Raw genomic sequence first — 15,082 nt, forward strand, 5'->3', positions numbered from 1 at the left:
ACCATCAGTAATTGTATGTCGGGCATTAGAGTACACGCCGGGGTCTCAACACAGAATAACTGAGAAGCATGCGAGTCTGTTTGTGTTTTCTAATTGATTATGGATTGTCAGGAATCAACACCATGAGGGGATGCTCGGGAACGAGGCGGGTGACCACGGATAGTGTCAGGGTTCCAATTGATTAGCAGTGTCGCCTTGCATGTGTGATGACCCTAATTAGCCCGGTTAAATGAGCCCCTCGCTGGCAAGACCCCCGCCACCCTCTGATGCGCACTACACCACTCGGCAGGGACACTGGAGGACACACACAGGCCTTTGTCCTTCGCTATTTTCACTACCAAGCCAACCCCCCTTTACTCCATATTGTTAAAAAAAAAAAAAAAAAAAAAGAGGTAGGCAAAGTTTTCGTTGATGGGCTGAGTCAGTTGTGGATAAGGTTAAAAAAAAAAAAAAAACACACAGTTGTCTATCTGTATATAAATGAATTAAATAGTTGCCATTATATTAGATGTGTAAAATAATTCATTTGAATGCATTCTGTTTAATTTTTCATAATTAACTTATTTTACCACTCATTTATATTTGTTTTAATACAATTAACAAATTTGAAAATCTAAATAATATATTATAAAATGTGTAACATAAACAATGTTTATATTATTACTAAAGTAATTATTCAGTTTGATTTTTATTGTATTTATAATTAATTTATTTATTTTTTTAACCAACAAATTGAAGATAAGATTTTTCTCTTTTTTTTTTGTAAGGAAAAAAGTCTGTTTTAAGAATATAATACTTATTCTAATTAAATACCGATGAGTAGTAATAGTTTTAATGCATTTAATATATTTTATTACAATTTTAGAAATTCCAATTAGTCCAGGAAATAAATTAATTTTAAATTAACAAATTATGGTGAATTGTAAATTGAGTGCATTAAGTGACAGATAAGCCTAAATTGTGCAAAAAAAAAAAAGTAATGTGACAGTTGGCTGAGAAAAAAGAAACCCACCCCAATATAATAACTGTAGGATACTAACCCTGCCTACCCTCCCAATCCCAGCCCAGGTTGACAGAGAAGCCCTTGTTGTTGTTGTTGTTGTTGTTCCTCTGAGCCGCCATCTCATGCCCCATCTCGAGTCTCAATGAAGCTCATTCGTTTTCTGCCAAAAGCCCTCAAAGCCAATTAAGGATTGTCTCGGCGCCACCTCCTGGAGCTTCCTTGTGTGCCTTCTGTTGGGTGGGAGGGTCTTTGATTGATGATGCAATGTTTGAATCGCTGCCAAAAAAAAAAAAAAAAAGATTTATTTCTATCTCAGGGTATTGCAAGCGGCTGGAGACCCAAAAGAAAGTTCTTGGCTCAGCTTTGCTTCACAAGATCGTATGTGGACCGTGAATGTTTTTCTCAACCCCCACTGAGGGTGAGAGGTGTTGTTTTGATTGATTTTCAGCAGGGTTACGCATTAGTACACAAGCCAAATTTTACCAAGAGGTGACGGAAGCCTGTGAATTGTGTTTAAATCCGGATACAAATGCGGATAAACAGTCCCTAACCTCATTCTCCATGACTACCAAGCAAGGATATCTTAGTTTGTTATGAAAAACATCCGTGTGTGTTGTTTAGGGTTGCAAATAGGTGGAAAAGAATGAAAGTTTCCAGTCGGGTCCATGCAAAATAGAAAGCTCTGCTTGCCCACATGAGAGTCATCAAACGGCCTGAAACCGCATGAAACAATTTATGCGATGGTTTCAAAACTTCACTTTCACGCTCACATTTAAGCTCCCGTGAGTTGCGGCACTCCCGACCTCTTCGTCGTCTTCGTCCTCCTCCTCGTCGACACTCATCAAACAAACCGTTGGCTTTGAACCGATCCCTCCCCGCGCGTCTGAAGGATAAACACGATATTGCAATCCTCGCAAATGAGATTTTCCTCGCCGCCCGGGTGTCAAAGAGAGACACTTCTCTTTCATGGCGGCCTTTTCATCCAAAAAACCTGTTGACGCGCCACTCGCGTCGCTCTCAAGGAAGCCGCGAGCGCGTGCGGCCAGATTATCGGCGGCGCGGTGAAAAAGCCGTCTGGGATGGGTTTGAAAGCCAAACAAGACGTGAGATAGTGAAACACCTTGAGATCATTACTGAACAATTTCAAAGACTTGGCTCACACAACATTTTCTACTATCCATTTAAAGATTAGATTGATGATACGAGTGGTTCTCGAACTTTTTACACAGAGTACCATAAAAAAATACTTAGCTCTCAAAGTACCACCATCAGGATCAAGTATTCATAAAAATGAGGTTTTATTCCTAAACCTTTGCATAACATTATGTACAGTTTGAACATTAACATTGCACACTAGCAGAATAAAAATGTGCCTTAAATAAGAATTAAAGTAAAAAAAAAATTCACATAAATTGAAAAAAACGTTTTGAAATAAATGTTTGTAAACAAACAGATATTAAAGATTAAATTCAAAAGTATTTGATTTAAGAGTTCAATACAGCTTAACAGCACTTGGGCAGTGATTCATTGGTATACCATTAGAGGGCGCTCACATACGGGGTACACTGGATTCAAACATAAAGCAAAATCTAGTACCACAAACAAAACAAACACAAATTTTGAGAATGTTATCAGGCATATGTGTTCATCCCTTGAGACAATTTGCTGTCTTGGCAAAATTCCATCAATGACTAAATGTATTTTTTATTTTTATTTATTTTTTTGTTTAATTTTATTTGTTTAAAGGTGGAAAAAAGACATGCGTTTGACTGTTATGTGATATTTGTATTTTATTTTTTTTATTATTTTTGTTAAATAACTTAGCAAAAATGTCCTGTAACATTTTTAAACTTTATGGTGCATTATGTGTAAAATCCAGAGGTGTTTTGAAAATATTTTTTTCCCATTTGGAATTCACCTTTGATGTCCAGTAACTGTTTATGTACCCGTTTTAGTTCATGCACTCTCACCCTCTAAATCCTCAATATCCAGCCAATCAGCATGCCCTTCACATTCAGGCTCAGCCAATCATAGACCACAAACCCATCAACTTTATTTCCTTATTTGGTGATTAATTAACCAAGCCAGCATGTCATGTACTCTTTATGTGTGAACAGTGCAGCCAACATTTTTTTGATGCGGATCCTGTTTACATTTTTCTGTCTCAATAACGACACATTCACTGCCTTTGACAAGTATACTTGTCAATTGTATTTTTTAGAGCGGTGCTTAATGGGGGCGAATCTGAGCATGCTCCACTGTAAATATCAAACTTGGAAACAACTTTACTGATGCCCAACCACCGGTAGATGACATCATTGCCCCATTTTATAGGAAATAAACACAGTTTCAGAGTCCATGGGAGAAATGGCTGTATTTTGGCAAACCTACATTTTTCTGCTGTCAATTATAAAAGAACGGGACGGGACAAAAAGTAGGGAGTCTATTCTGTTATTTGGTAGATTTGGTTTATATATAATTATTGAATGTAATATCACGTGAGTATTGGAAATGTAAAAAATTTCTATAATGACTGGCAGTGAATGAGTTAAAATGTCAACGTTGACCAAAATGGGTGAATCTTTCTTCACTTTTGATGGAATTATGGCATCTTTTCCACTTGTTCAATGTCATTCAAAAGGCACCTAATCGTTTCATTGAAGTTGAGAACTGCAATAATGTCAAAAATTCAAAGAATTCCCACTTCCGACAGATTGTGGTCTACTGCCGCCATGCGCTTCTATTATCTTTCAATCCTCGAGGCAAAATTCTCTACACTGCCTTTTTTTTCTCTGCATCCTGTCCCCTCAAGTACGGCTTACAAACCCAGCGACCTTGTCGTACTCGTACCCGCTCGCGTAGACGTCACAATGAATATGAAAACACTCACCAATATGTATGTACATGGTGAGGACTTAAACACGGACGGTAAGTGGCTCGAGGCGAGTGGATGTTTATAAAAAAAAATAAAAATAAATAACTCCAGGAGAAGCATGCATTTTCTAAACAGGCAGTACTAGCAATTACAATAACTGTTGTTAGTAGTGATGCATAAAATGGTTTTCCTTTTCCGCATGGGAGCACTATAATACAGTAAATCTTCATTATTTGCGGGGAATAGGGACCTAGCCTTACCGCCAATATCAGGAAAAAAAAAATGCAAGTAATGGAATGCTACCGCTTAAAGGGTGTATAACTGCCTATATCATAAGTTTAAATTGTAAATATACCACAAAACATTATTCCAAAACACTTGAATATACTGTATTTTTTTGATAATCTTTACCACACTACCCTTAAGAATAAATGGCTTAAGAAAGTTTCTATTAAAAAAATTGCAACAGAAGTACACGTTGCCTGCACAACCTGTAAAAATATCAAATCTTAGCCTAACAGATTAATAGCATAGTTAATAGCATAGGTTATATATATATATATATATATATATATATATATATATATATATATATATATATATATATATATATATATATATATATATATATATATACACACACACTGGCCATTGGGAGCCCAGAATAAAAAAAAAGAAAATAAGCCGCTGAAAAAAAAAAGTGCTATTAATACTGTGCGGCGAAGTATCAGCAGTCCCATTCAATCATATGATGACATTCTAAGTGTCAGAGGAGGAAGTGGACTGGAAAAAAAGACTGGTGAGGAAAGATGCATTGTGGGAGTTATTGATAACAGAGGACGGAGGCGACTAAACGCGACGAAATGGAGGGAGCTTATTATGGCGGAGAGGTCAAGCATGCAGTAATGCCCTGTCTTGTCGAAAAGAAAACAGGCCTTTGTGTGCGAAACGCGCGCGCGAGTGTGTGTCCAGTGCACTCGCTTTTTGTCGGCCAAACATTACAGGACACCGATAAAAATCTTTTATTGTGTAAATACTGAGACGATGAGCCGTCACACGCTTCAAGTGCACCGTCGTCAAAACAAAATCAGTTGTTTTGTTCCCTTCTGTTGCGCTTAATAGCGGCAGAATTCGCTCAAGGGTTCGAGTGACAATCAAAGGACAAAATATGCTTTGCTTGTGACAACTGCGCTATTACTTTTCTTAACAGTAGATTTTTAGTGCAAGAAGATCAAAGGCAATGATGTCATGGCATTGCTAAGTGTACTTTCTAAGCTATCCAATCAGATTGCACTCATGTCTGACCTATTCTGCTTAAAGCCACGAGGGTGTGTGTGTTGTGTCCAGCGTATTTGATTTGATGCAATTACTGGACGCCCATAAAAATTGACTGTGTTTATTTTGTTTGTTTTTGTCATGCTTACTAGGGATGTCACAATAAGGGCAATATCGTGATATTAAAACTGCCACAATATCGTCATCGTCATGTTCACAATATTTAAAAGGAACGCATCTGTTAAAAAAAAGTCAGGTTGATTTCCATTTGTGCAGTTCTAGCACCCTCTAGTGGCTATTTTATTAGTGCAATTTAATTTTCATTAGGGATGTTTTGGCCTTCTATGTTTAAAATCTATGCTAATTGTCAGATAAAGGGGAACCTAATTTGCTTGTGAAGCGATCAATGTGTGCTTCTATTAGCAAGTAAGAGCCTCACTGTTGTATAGTCACTATACTATACTATGTACTATTTTTTTGTTTTTTTAAATCTTTTTTTTTTTTGTGATGACGGTGCTATTATTTTTCACAGATTTGGATTTTGCCACGTGAAAGTGGCACTGTCCCATCTTTTAAAATCAATTGCTACCCACTGTAATTGCATTACTTTTTCATGTTTTTTTTATGTCGATTTTTGGACATTGCACTTTCCAGGGGAAAAAAAAAAAAAAAGCAAAAGTTCAGTCCTGCCTTGAAATTACATCCGGAGACAACAAGCAATGTGTATCAATGAGGATTCGGTGAAGGTTATCGGAAAACATCTTGGTCAGGTTCACGGTGTCAAAGCGTGACTGCGTGAGCGTGTTTCAGCATGCGTGTGCGCTACCAACTATACACTGTCCCCGTGGAAAGGTCACACACAGACACGCACACACACGAACATGCACACATTGCACCTGGAGGACCTAACCAGCACGGACACATACGTGTTGAAGAAAGTGTTGTTACATCAGCACAATGAAGCAGCTGTAATTAACATAACCATATTAGTTATGCTAATGCTAGGGTGTGTGTGGGGGTGAGTATGTGTGCGTGTGCGTGAACACAAAAGCCATTAGCTTATTGATTTGCAATTAATCAAAAGTGTGTTTTTTTTAAATCATGACATCATCATCACATAAATTAGCAGACATCTTAAAGAGAATCCGAGTAGAAGACATCTGTGAATGACATACACGCGCGCACACACACACACGCATTCTGTTAATTATTATCCGGAATAATGAGACACAAACGACTCATTAAATCTCTCCTTGACCCGGCGCGCCGCAAAGTTTTTCTTTTGCCGTCTTTTTCCCGCTGTCGTCTCGCTTAAGTCCAACGCAAAGTAGAGAAGATCCTTTCAGCTGTAAATTATTAATTAGCATTCAAGCTAGCCTCGGAATTCTCACTGACCCACATCGGGAAGAGAAGAAGAGGAGGAGTGGCTGTTATTTTTTATTTTTTTTGGCTGCCTGAAATGCAAATGAGAAGCTTCATTCAGGTAGAAATGTGTGAGGTGGTATGGAAAAGTATTTTGTTTTTTAATAGTGGCTGGCCATGTAATAAGCGTGGTTGTCTTTGCTAAATTAGCCAGTGGTGGCTTTGAGTAAGCACCATTCATTTGCAGTCTGCTACTCTTGAGGGAGTCTCAGATTCTGAGGATCTGCTGTACTAGTTGACAAAGTCTAATTGGATTGCTTGGTAGTGAAGTGCTGCATCCATGAGTGAAAATACAACACAATCTTTGTCGTTGTATTAGCCAATGGTGGCTTTGCACCAGTGCTATCCAAATAGTAGCAAGATAGGTTGGAAAATTTCCCAAGTCTGTAACACTTTTACTTTTTACTTCGCATTTACTTTGTCTTAATGTCGCAACTCCGCCCGAGGTCGTCATGGTAACAAAAGTCGTACTCTGCAATTGCATGAGACAGAATTGCCCCTTCAAAAGTGTGCAAGCAGTGTGACAAGTGGATGTGAAGTGTGACTTAAGAATGTCCCAGACATCTGGAAAATGTTTTAAATTGTGAAAAAATAAGCGTGCCAGCTTTAAAAGTGTCTTTTTGTTCCACCTCCACATAGTGTGACGGCTATCATGAGACCTCGCCAAGCACCCGACTGTCACGGAAAACAAATTACTCTGGATTACACGCGTGCGCGCAAACATGCTAGCTATTAGTTTCGTATCAAAAACACGCACACACACATCCGTGCCATGATCAATGCATCTCCCTATCGGGGGTAATCAATGCCCCTTCTAATCCGTTCGATGAGTCCGTCAAATGCCGCGCCCCGATCATCAATAACTGAATCTATGACATCGCTCGTTAATCCCGAATTAGCATCGATCCCGTCCGCGCCGGGCAATGAGTCTCAAACAACAAACGTGCTGTAATGGAAATGAACCACAAGGGAAAAGATCATGTCGTTAGACTTGGTGAAGCAGCATGTGGCTCATTATTTTGTATGATCGGTTCCAAATAAATGTCAAAAATTGTTTAGTGAAAGTTGTAAACTAGTGTTAGTCAGAAACATATGCGATAATCTGTATTTGCTCTGTACAATGTCTCCATTTCCTGCCACTTTAATTCAGGGAGGTGAAGCAGCATGTGGTTTATTATCCAAGATTGCAGTATTCTTGTGCACTCCATTCCAAGTAATTGTCAACAATTTTATGTTTGTAGTAATGTGGTGATTCATGCTTAGTGCAAGTGAAGGACAAAATGGTGTTACTGCATTCCATACAATATCTGCTGCTTTGTAAAATTTCTTCCCCCCTCTTTTATAGTAATATAAACATATTGCCGTAGCTCACAGACATATTGTGTTGCAAGATGGTAGCTTGATTGTTAATTAAACACTGACATTTAATTAGTGAAGCAGCATGTGGTTGTTCACAGCAGCAGAAAACTGCATTTGGTGGTTTGTACAATTTCTTCCCTATATCAAATCATGTCTGTCTTTGGACTTGGTGTAGCAGCATGTGGTTGTTTTCATACAGTCCGTTCCAAGTTAATGTCGGCAATTGTATGTTTGTTATCAAGAGGCGGCTGAAGTGTGACAGCAGCAGAAACTACAGCATGCATGATGCATTCCATGTTGGTACAATTTCTGCCCAGAGCATATTAAACTTGTAAATCAACGTACCACTGCCCTAGTAAAAAAGCACACACTGACTTGACGTTCATTTTTCTGCTTTGTTCCGGTGAGTTTGGATTAGAACCGCACATCAGAACTGTACATCAGACTGAAGGCAGGAAACGGGTCGCCCATCAGAGACAAAGAGTTCACAGACGCTGACGTACCCGCCCCGAGCCTTGTGATGCGTGGCAGATGTTTGGCTTCTGTTGGGTGGCGAGTTGTCTAACAAACTTGTCGCCGCTTCCATGTGCCGAGGCGGGAGCAGCAAGACAACTTGAAGGGGCCGGTCGGCCCCTTTGATGCGGGAAATTCTGCTTCAATGGCACTAATTGATGTCAGATGATGCCGCATAATCCTCGTGGTGTTGCAGTAGCGGTGGTTATTTGGTAGGGGGCGCATTTGTTGAATCAAGAAGATTTTTGCTGCATTCGAGGAAGGTCGGAAGTTGGATTTTTCGCAGTTGGCTTTTCCCAGTTACGAGCGGAATGTGTTGGAGGCAAATGTAAACAACCAAAATGGCGGATAGTGATAAATTGTTTTTTTGTTTTGGACATCAAATCACATTTTGACCTCCAGCAAACTTGGCTTGTCTCAATTTTGCTTCATTTATGTATTTATCTTATTTCATAAGCATATATTTCAACAGATAGCGACATACTGTCACATACTTTGCGTTATGTGAAGTTATGTTAAATACTTATGAATGAAGAAAGCTATCTAGTTTTATACTCGAGTAAATTGTGTTTTACTATTCATGGTATGTGTTTTCATAGTGGTCACCATTGTAGTGATGTCACATCGAAGTACCCCCCCCCCACCCCCCCCCCCCCCCCACGACACTCCCAAGTATGATTTCCAGGTTCAAGGGGGAGTTCACGTACACACTTCCTGCTTTGAACTTGGAAAAGTCCGACTTCCCTCTTTCCTCAAATGCAGCATGAGTTCATTGTAGAATTTTTGCCCTGAGCAAGATGGCCACCATAGAAATTAGTGTGCTGCAACATGCCCAAATAAGGCAACACGTTCAAGCAGACTATAGAGTAATTTCCCTGATATCAAAAAGTCACTACAAAGCCACACAAGCTTTTAAAATAAGATTACTAGTAGTATCTCTCACATTGTCATGGTGACAAATTTTCACTTACTTAAGCAAGACTGTCATCATTGTAATTGCGACACTGACTTCACTTAGTGAAATTAGTGCCCAGGAAATCCCATGTTTAGTCTTCTTCCACAGTACCAGAAGCTTTTAAAGCACCACTAAGTAATAACAGTTACAAAAACAAAGCACAACAAAATATTGATGTCTTGTTGACCCCAAATAACCTACTTTAGTGGTGGACTAGCCAATTTTAGGCCATGATCAGCTTCGTTGAATTGCACTTAAAGCAAAGCTATGGAAGCATTTGACCTTAAAATAATGAGATGTTGGATTTGCTTGAATATTTGAAAATGTAATGTAGATTCAGGATACATACGGGTGGGCCAGCCACATTCGGGCTAATTTTTAGAATTTGTAAAACAGAAATTTATAACCATTCCTCTTGATATTAACTACATCAAAATCACTTTGATGCTAGCGGCAAGAAGATGTATGTCCATTATATTTGATCTACTCAGTTGGTTGACCAGACTGGACACAAGTTGTTAGCAATATTATTTGAGCTAACATGTCTAAACATTGTAACAACACAGATGCGCTCTGTTAGCATTCCTCTTCGCTTCTTTGTGAGCAAACACCTGAATGGACGTTTCAGTCCAAACAGACAATGAAGTCTCTGTTGCGTACCTCTGAGAGAGGAGGGGCACCAAAAAGGATTTGAGGTCAGAAAGACACACTAATTACAACACGCTTGACATTCAATCCGCCCGAGACGGCAGATTACGGTTATAATCCCGTCATCGGCATCAACGCTCGATGTTATTACACTTGCACACGGGATGTCCAATGAAAGATTCAAAGAAAAATACGATGGATGACTTGATGAGATGTGATAAGAGCAAAATATTTGTGTACAAGAAGTTTGTTGGAGGTTTTACGATGGCCTCATTGTTGTAAGAACACATTCATGTCGATTGAATGACCTACAATTAACTGTTCATAACTTCATGGACAATTAAAGCTAATGCTGATAATGCTGTACATCCAACAACACTCTTTAGTTTAGGGTTCACTTTTCTTTTGTCGACCGCCAAGTACAACAAGTGTGTCAAAGCGTGTACGTATAGCATAACGCCGAGCTGGAAAAAGCTCTGAGTGGAGCCCAACAAAACATCACAGGGACAAAATGGTAGCAGTGTAACACCCCCACCACCCACTGCCACTATGCCCCCCCCCCCCAACCCTCCCTCATCTCCAGTCAGTCAGTCTGGGAGGTAACAGAAGCCACTCACAGGTCGACATACTTATCCAGACAGACTAGACTTGTGTGAGATTGAATCGGCTGTCCCAGGGGAGAGAGCAACTAGCTCTCCATCTACCGAGAGCGGCCCTCGGGGAAAGATGAGGAGAGGTAGGGCGGAGGGTCACAAGAGGGGGGGGGGGATGGAAGACAAAAAAAAAAAATAGCGAAGGGCATTCACCCCCTCCCGCCGCCGCTGCAGCGAAGCCCGACAGCTCCCTCTGTTGCTACTCGCGGAATGACGCCTCCTTTCTCATTCATCTTCTCCTGCTACTCCTTAGCAGCTGGCGCTTGATGAAATATAAATACCACGATTACAGTGTTGTAAATTAATACACCCCCAACTCCCCACTGCGAGAACCTCAAGAGTTTCACTAGCGCTCTTTCAACTCGTTCCAAACGTGTCGGAGAATCTTTGAAAGACTCCAAAGAGTCGCTCGCCAAGGCCCTCTAAGAGCATTGGGGAAGGTTTAACTCATTTACTCCCAATAACGTGTAAATACGTTTTTTTAATGCTCTACGTATCCCAAAGACGTATTTATACGTCTTTTTTTTTTTTTTTTTTTTTTTTTTTTTTTTTTTTTTTTTTTTAATGCTAGAGCATACAGAAGGCTTTGTTGCAGTCTCTCAACTGCAAAGGCCTTGCAAAATCAGTCAAAATCCAGTAAAACAGCCAGGAGCGAATGGGATTGCTTCTGTGAAAATGGCTGGGAGTGAATGAGATAATTACTGGAATACTGAATACATTACCCTAACCCTAACCCTAACCCTAACCCAAATCGATAGGTTGACGTCACAGTGACACTGAACTAGTCAATGAACCAATTTTGGAGATCACCAAAGGTTAACTCTTTGGTTGTTCAAAGAACATAGAAGATAAAAAAAAAAAAAAAAACTGCAACAAACATTCAAAAAAAAAAATTCCTTGTGCAGGTTTGACTGACTTCAATGCAACAAGATGATTCTGCATTGTGCAGAAAGAAATAAACAGGCTGGTAGAAGTCACCACCCTGCAGTCTCCTCTCAGCTCCTCCTTTGGATGTCAGGAGAATTAATTATCAGACTAAAACTCCATGAAAAAAAGAAAAGAAAAATCTTTAAAGTGGCCGCTGGAGTGATGAAATATATGGCGACAGCTTTGGAACTTTCACAAGCAAAGAGCTGCTGATGAGCAGCAATAAACAATCAAGCCTTATCCACATCACAAGGGAAGGAGCAGCAAAGCCACAATAGAAATGTAACCGCATTGTAAGACAAGTACAGTAATTACACACAGCCTTTACTTTTTTAAATTTAGATGGAAAACCAAACCACAATTGCAGCCCACGATGAGTGTATTGTTTGGAATAGAAGAAGAGCAGCCCGTCAAATGATATCTCGCTCTCTCTCCATTTTTCTTCTTCATTCCAACAGTTCTTGCGTCAGGTAGAACCGAATCGAACCAAGCCGAGCAGTTTCTATTGGTCTACAGAGGCACCGGCTTGATTAAACGCCGCTAAGGGAAAATAAAAGTTGCGGGTCGCAGTCACGCGCAAACGCACGCTGGGTGCTCGACTGTACAGCAAATGTTAAAAACAATTACAAGAAAATAAAATAAAAATAATAGTTGCACAATTACATTCCGCGTGTATCCTAATGCGTAAACGCGTGCGTCAAATCGTACCTGCGTGCGCAAATTCGCCAGTTTTGCGTCACAGCGTGCACCCAAACCGTCACCCGGGAGCATTTCAACGAGAAGATGTGCGGAAGGAGGAGGAAGAAAATCGAGCGCTTCTCTTACCTCCGTGAGTCCGCACGCGTCCCAAGCAAGGGAAAAAAAACAAAAAAATCCTTCAACAGCCAAGAAATAAAACATCCGCAGCTTGGTGGTCCAGTCCAGTTCGCAGCAATCCCCCCCCCGTTTGTTTAGTTTTTATCCACAGAATGATTGAAAAGGAAGAAAAGGGGGTCTCTTTTTGGTGATCTCAGTGAGAGAGTAGGCTGGATGTCACTGCGAATGGAGCATCCTTCTCGCTCTCCTCCTCTTGCGAAGTGTGGAGCCGCTCTGTGTCCGTCCTCCCTCCGCAAGCCTTGGACGAGATGTGAGAGGGAAAGAGGAAGGAGGGAGGGAGAGAGGGATGGAGAGAGACTAGTGAGAGAGGAGGGTGCGCAGTATAACCACCACAGTAGCGCTCTCTTTCTCTCAGTCTCAATGTTTATGCATTGTAATTTTACACAAGGATCCCCCCCCCCCCCCACTTGAAGCCTATAAATTATTCATATTTATACTATGTTCAAATGTATTTATTGATATGCATTGATAAACTTTTGGGTGTTCCATTCAGGAGTGGGGGTGTATGCAACAGTTGATGCTTTCGTTCGATTGGTCGCTAGCGTTCAGCCAATCGTAGCAGAGTGGGCGGGGCCCCAGCGGGAGACCCTTCCATCCAAGGGAGGTGATAGGCTTACAATTTCAAATGTCTCCAGGCAATGAAGAGAGTTAGAAAAGGGGACACATGACACTGTTTGACTGACTTATTTGATATATATATATATATATATATATATATATATATATATATATATATATATATATATATATATATATATATATATATAATATTTATTTATTTAATATTTATTAGTGCTGTGAAAGTCAAAGTTAGCCTTAAAGCTTTAACTCCAGAGCTAAAGCTTTACATTTTACAGCACTAATATATACACACACATATAGGAGGCTGGGTAATTTTGTTTCAAATGTCATGTTTTAGGATTATTTTGCCCATTTACAGTTAACCGACTTGCCCAGTTTTGTTGATTCTTCGTAAAGTGTCATAACCACAATATATTTTCAAAAATTCAACGAGCTCCACAAAAAAAATGCCATTTCCGAAAAGACACAGGAAGCTTGCCATTTTAGTTTGAAGCAGCAATTTTAGGCAAATTTACAGCATGTTCCTAAAGACAGACTCATCCTACAGGTTTTTTTCCGAAAACAACCAAATTTGTCCTTCTGGTACCAAATTTAGACCAACATAGATGGATGATGCTAATTTGCAAAAGAGGTTTGAGTTTGTCACTGCATGTGGGCGGAGCAAGGCAGAAATGTTTGATGACTTGCCGTTAACTCTTTCACTCCCAGCCATTTTCACAGAAACAATCCCGTTCGCTCCCAGCTGTTTTACTGAATTTTGACTGATTTTGCAAGGCCCACAGAATATTGTGTTCTGTTGCTATAAAAGCATGGAACCTATCAAAAGAAAAATTAAAGTCTCTTCTTTCATCAGGAAAAAAAAGTATGTTTCTATCTGTTTCCGTTTTGCAGCAATTAGCATTAGAAGAGAGCTAAGTTTCATTAGTTTTCCCAAATCTATTCAAAATTGCACGTAATTTAGCTTCTTTTTTTTTCTACATGGCTCTGGTTGATCTCCTTTGCTCTGCTGCCACCTGCTGGCCGTTTGTGCAATAACTACCATTTCTGCAACCGTTCTTTGCAGTTGAGAGGCTGCATCAAAGCCTTCTGTATGCTCTTGCATAAAAAAAATAAATAAAAATAACAAATAAATAAAAATAAAACGTATAAATACGTCTTTGGGACACTTAAAACATAAAAAAAAAACATATTTACACGTTATTGGGAGCAAATGAGTTAAACTCAAATATTGAGCAAAAAAGTTAGCTCCAAAAAAGTAACCTAAGTCCCATACGTACAAGAAATTTGGTATCCATATTCTGAACCGCTTGCTCCTCACAAGGGTCACGGTGGGTCCATAAACAAATGATACAGTTGATGGCTAAAAACACATGAGTAATGTTAAAATGGTACTGAATTAGATACTAAATGTGCATATTTTCATTAACTATCTCAATCTCTCCTTAATGCAAATCTACCACCAAAAAGCGAGCATATTATGCAGAATTAAAAAATAAATAAATCTGTATTTATTCTGCAGCTCACTTATGTATCAAAATGTTAATAATGTAATGTATTTATCCGACGATGCCTTTTTTATATCGAGCAGCGGTCAGAGCAACAATGTGTTGTAGTAATCATAGCGATAGATAGTAATAATAAGTGGGGGAGGAAACATTGCCATGATGACATTCAGCAAGACTTTATTAGTTTGGAGGCCGAATGACATAATTAGATTAAAATAAAGGGCATGTTGTCAAATATAATTACGGGGTCTCTTTTTAACCAACGGCGGCCATTTTTTCGCAAGAGTGTGACATGCAGGCCAATTTCAAACTGCTTCACTACAGTCTTGTCATACTGACTTCCTGTTTATAGCATTTATTTCTGCTACAGTCAAACGCATTACATATCAGTTTTATTTGAATGTTTGTTTGTAAGTAGCTAATGTATTTGATCATCACAAATACCGAAGAAATGGGTTGTTTCAAACCACAATGGCCGGATTTGAGCAT

The 15,082-nt window shown here is 39.5% G+C and overlaps 1 protein-coding gene and 1 long non-coding RNA gene across 4 annotated transcripts in view; one reads left to right on the plus strand and one right to left on the minus strand.

The window, feature by feature from the left end:
• The window catches only part of cdh11 (cadherin 11, type 2, OB-cadherin (osteoblast)), an 82,016-nt gene extending 69,277 nt beyond the window's left edge, over positions 1-12,739 (minus strand). For both annotated transcript variants that reach the window (XM_077494745.1, XM_077494746.1), the window contains exon 1: positions 12,456-12,739. The gene's annotated coding sequence lies outside the window, so the exon portion shown is untranslated. The remainder of the gene's footprint in view (positions 1-12,455) is intronic.
• The window catches only part of LOC144000942 (uncharacterized), a 305,500-nt gene that overhangs the window by 39,709 nt on the left and 250,709 nt on the right, over positions 1-15,082 (plus strand). The gene's annotated exons all lie outside the window — the stretch shown is intronic.

The sequence above is a fragment of the Festucalex cinctus genome, chromosome 14, assembly GCF_051991245.1.
Source record: "Festucalex cinctus isolate MCC-2025b chromosome 14, RoL_Fcin_1.0, whole genome shotgun sequence".
NCBI lineage: Eukaryota > Metazoa > Chordata > Actinopteri > Syngnathiformes > Syngnathidae > Festucalex > Festucalex cinctus.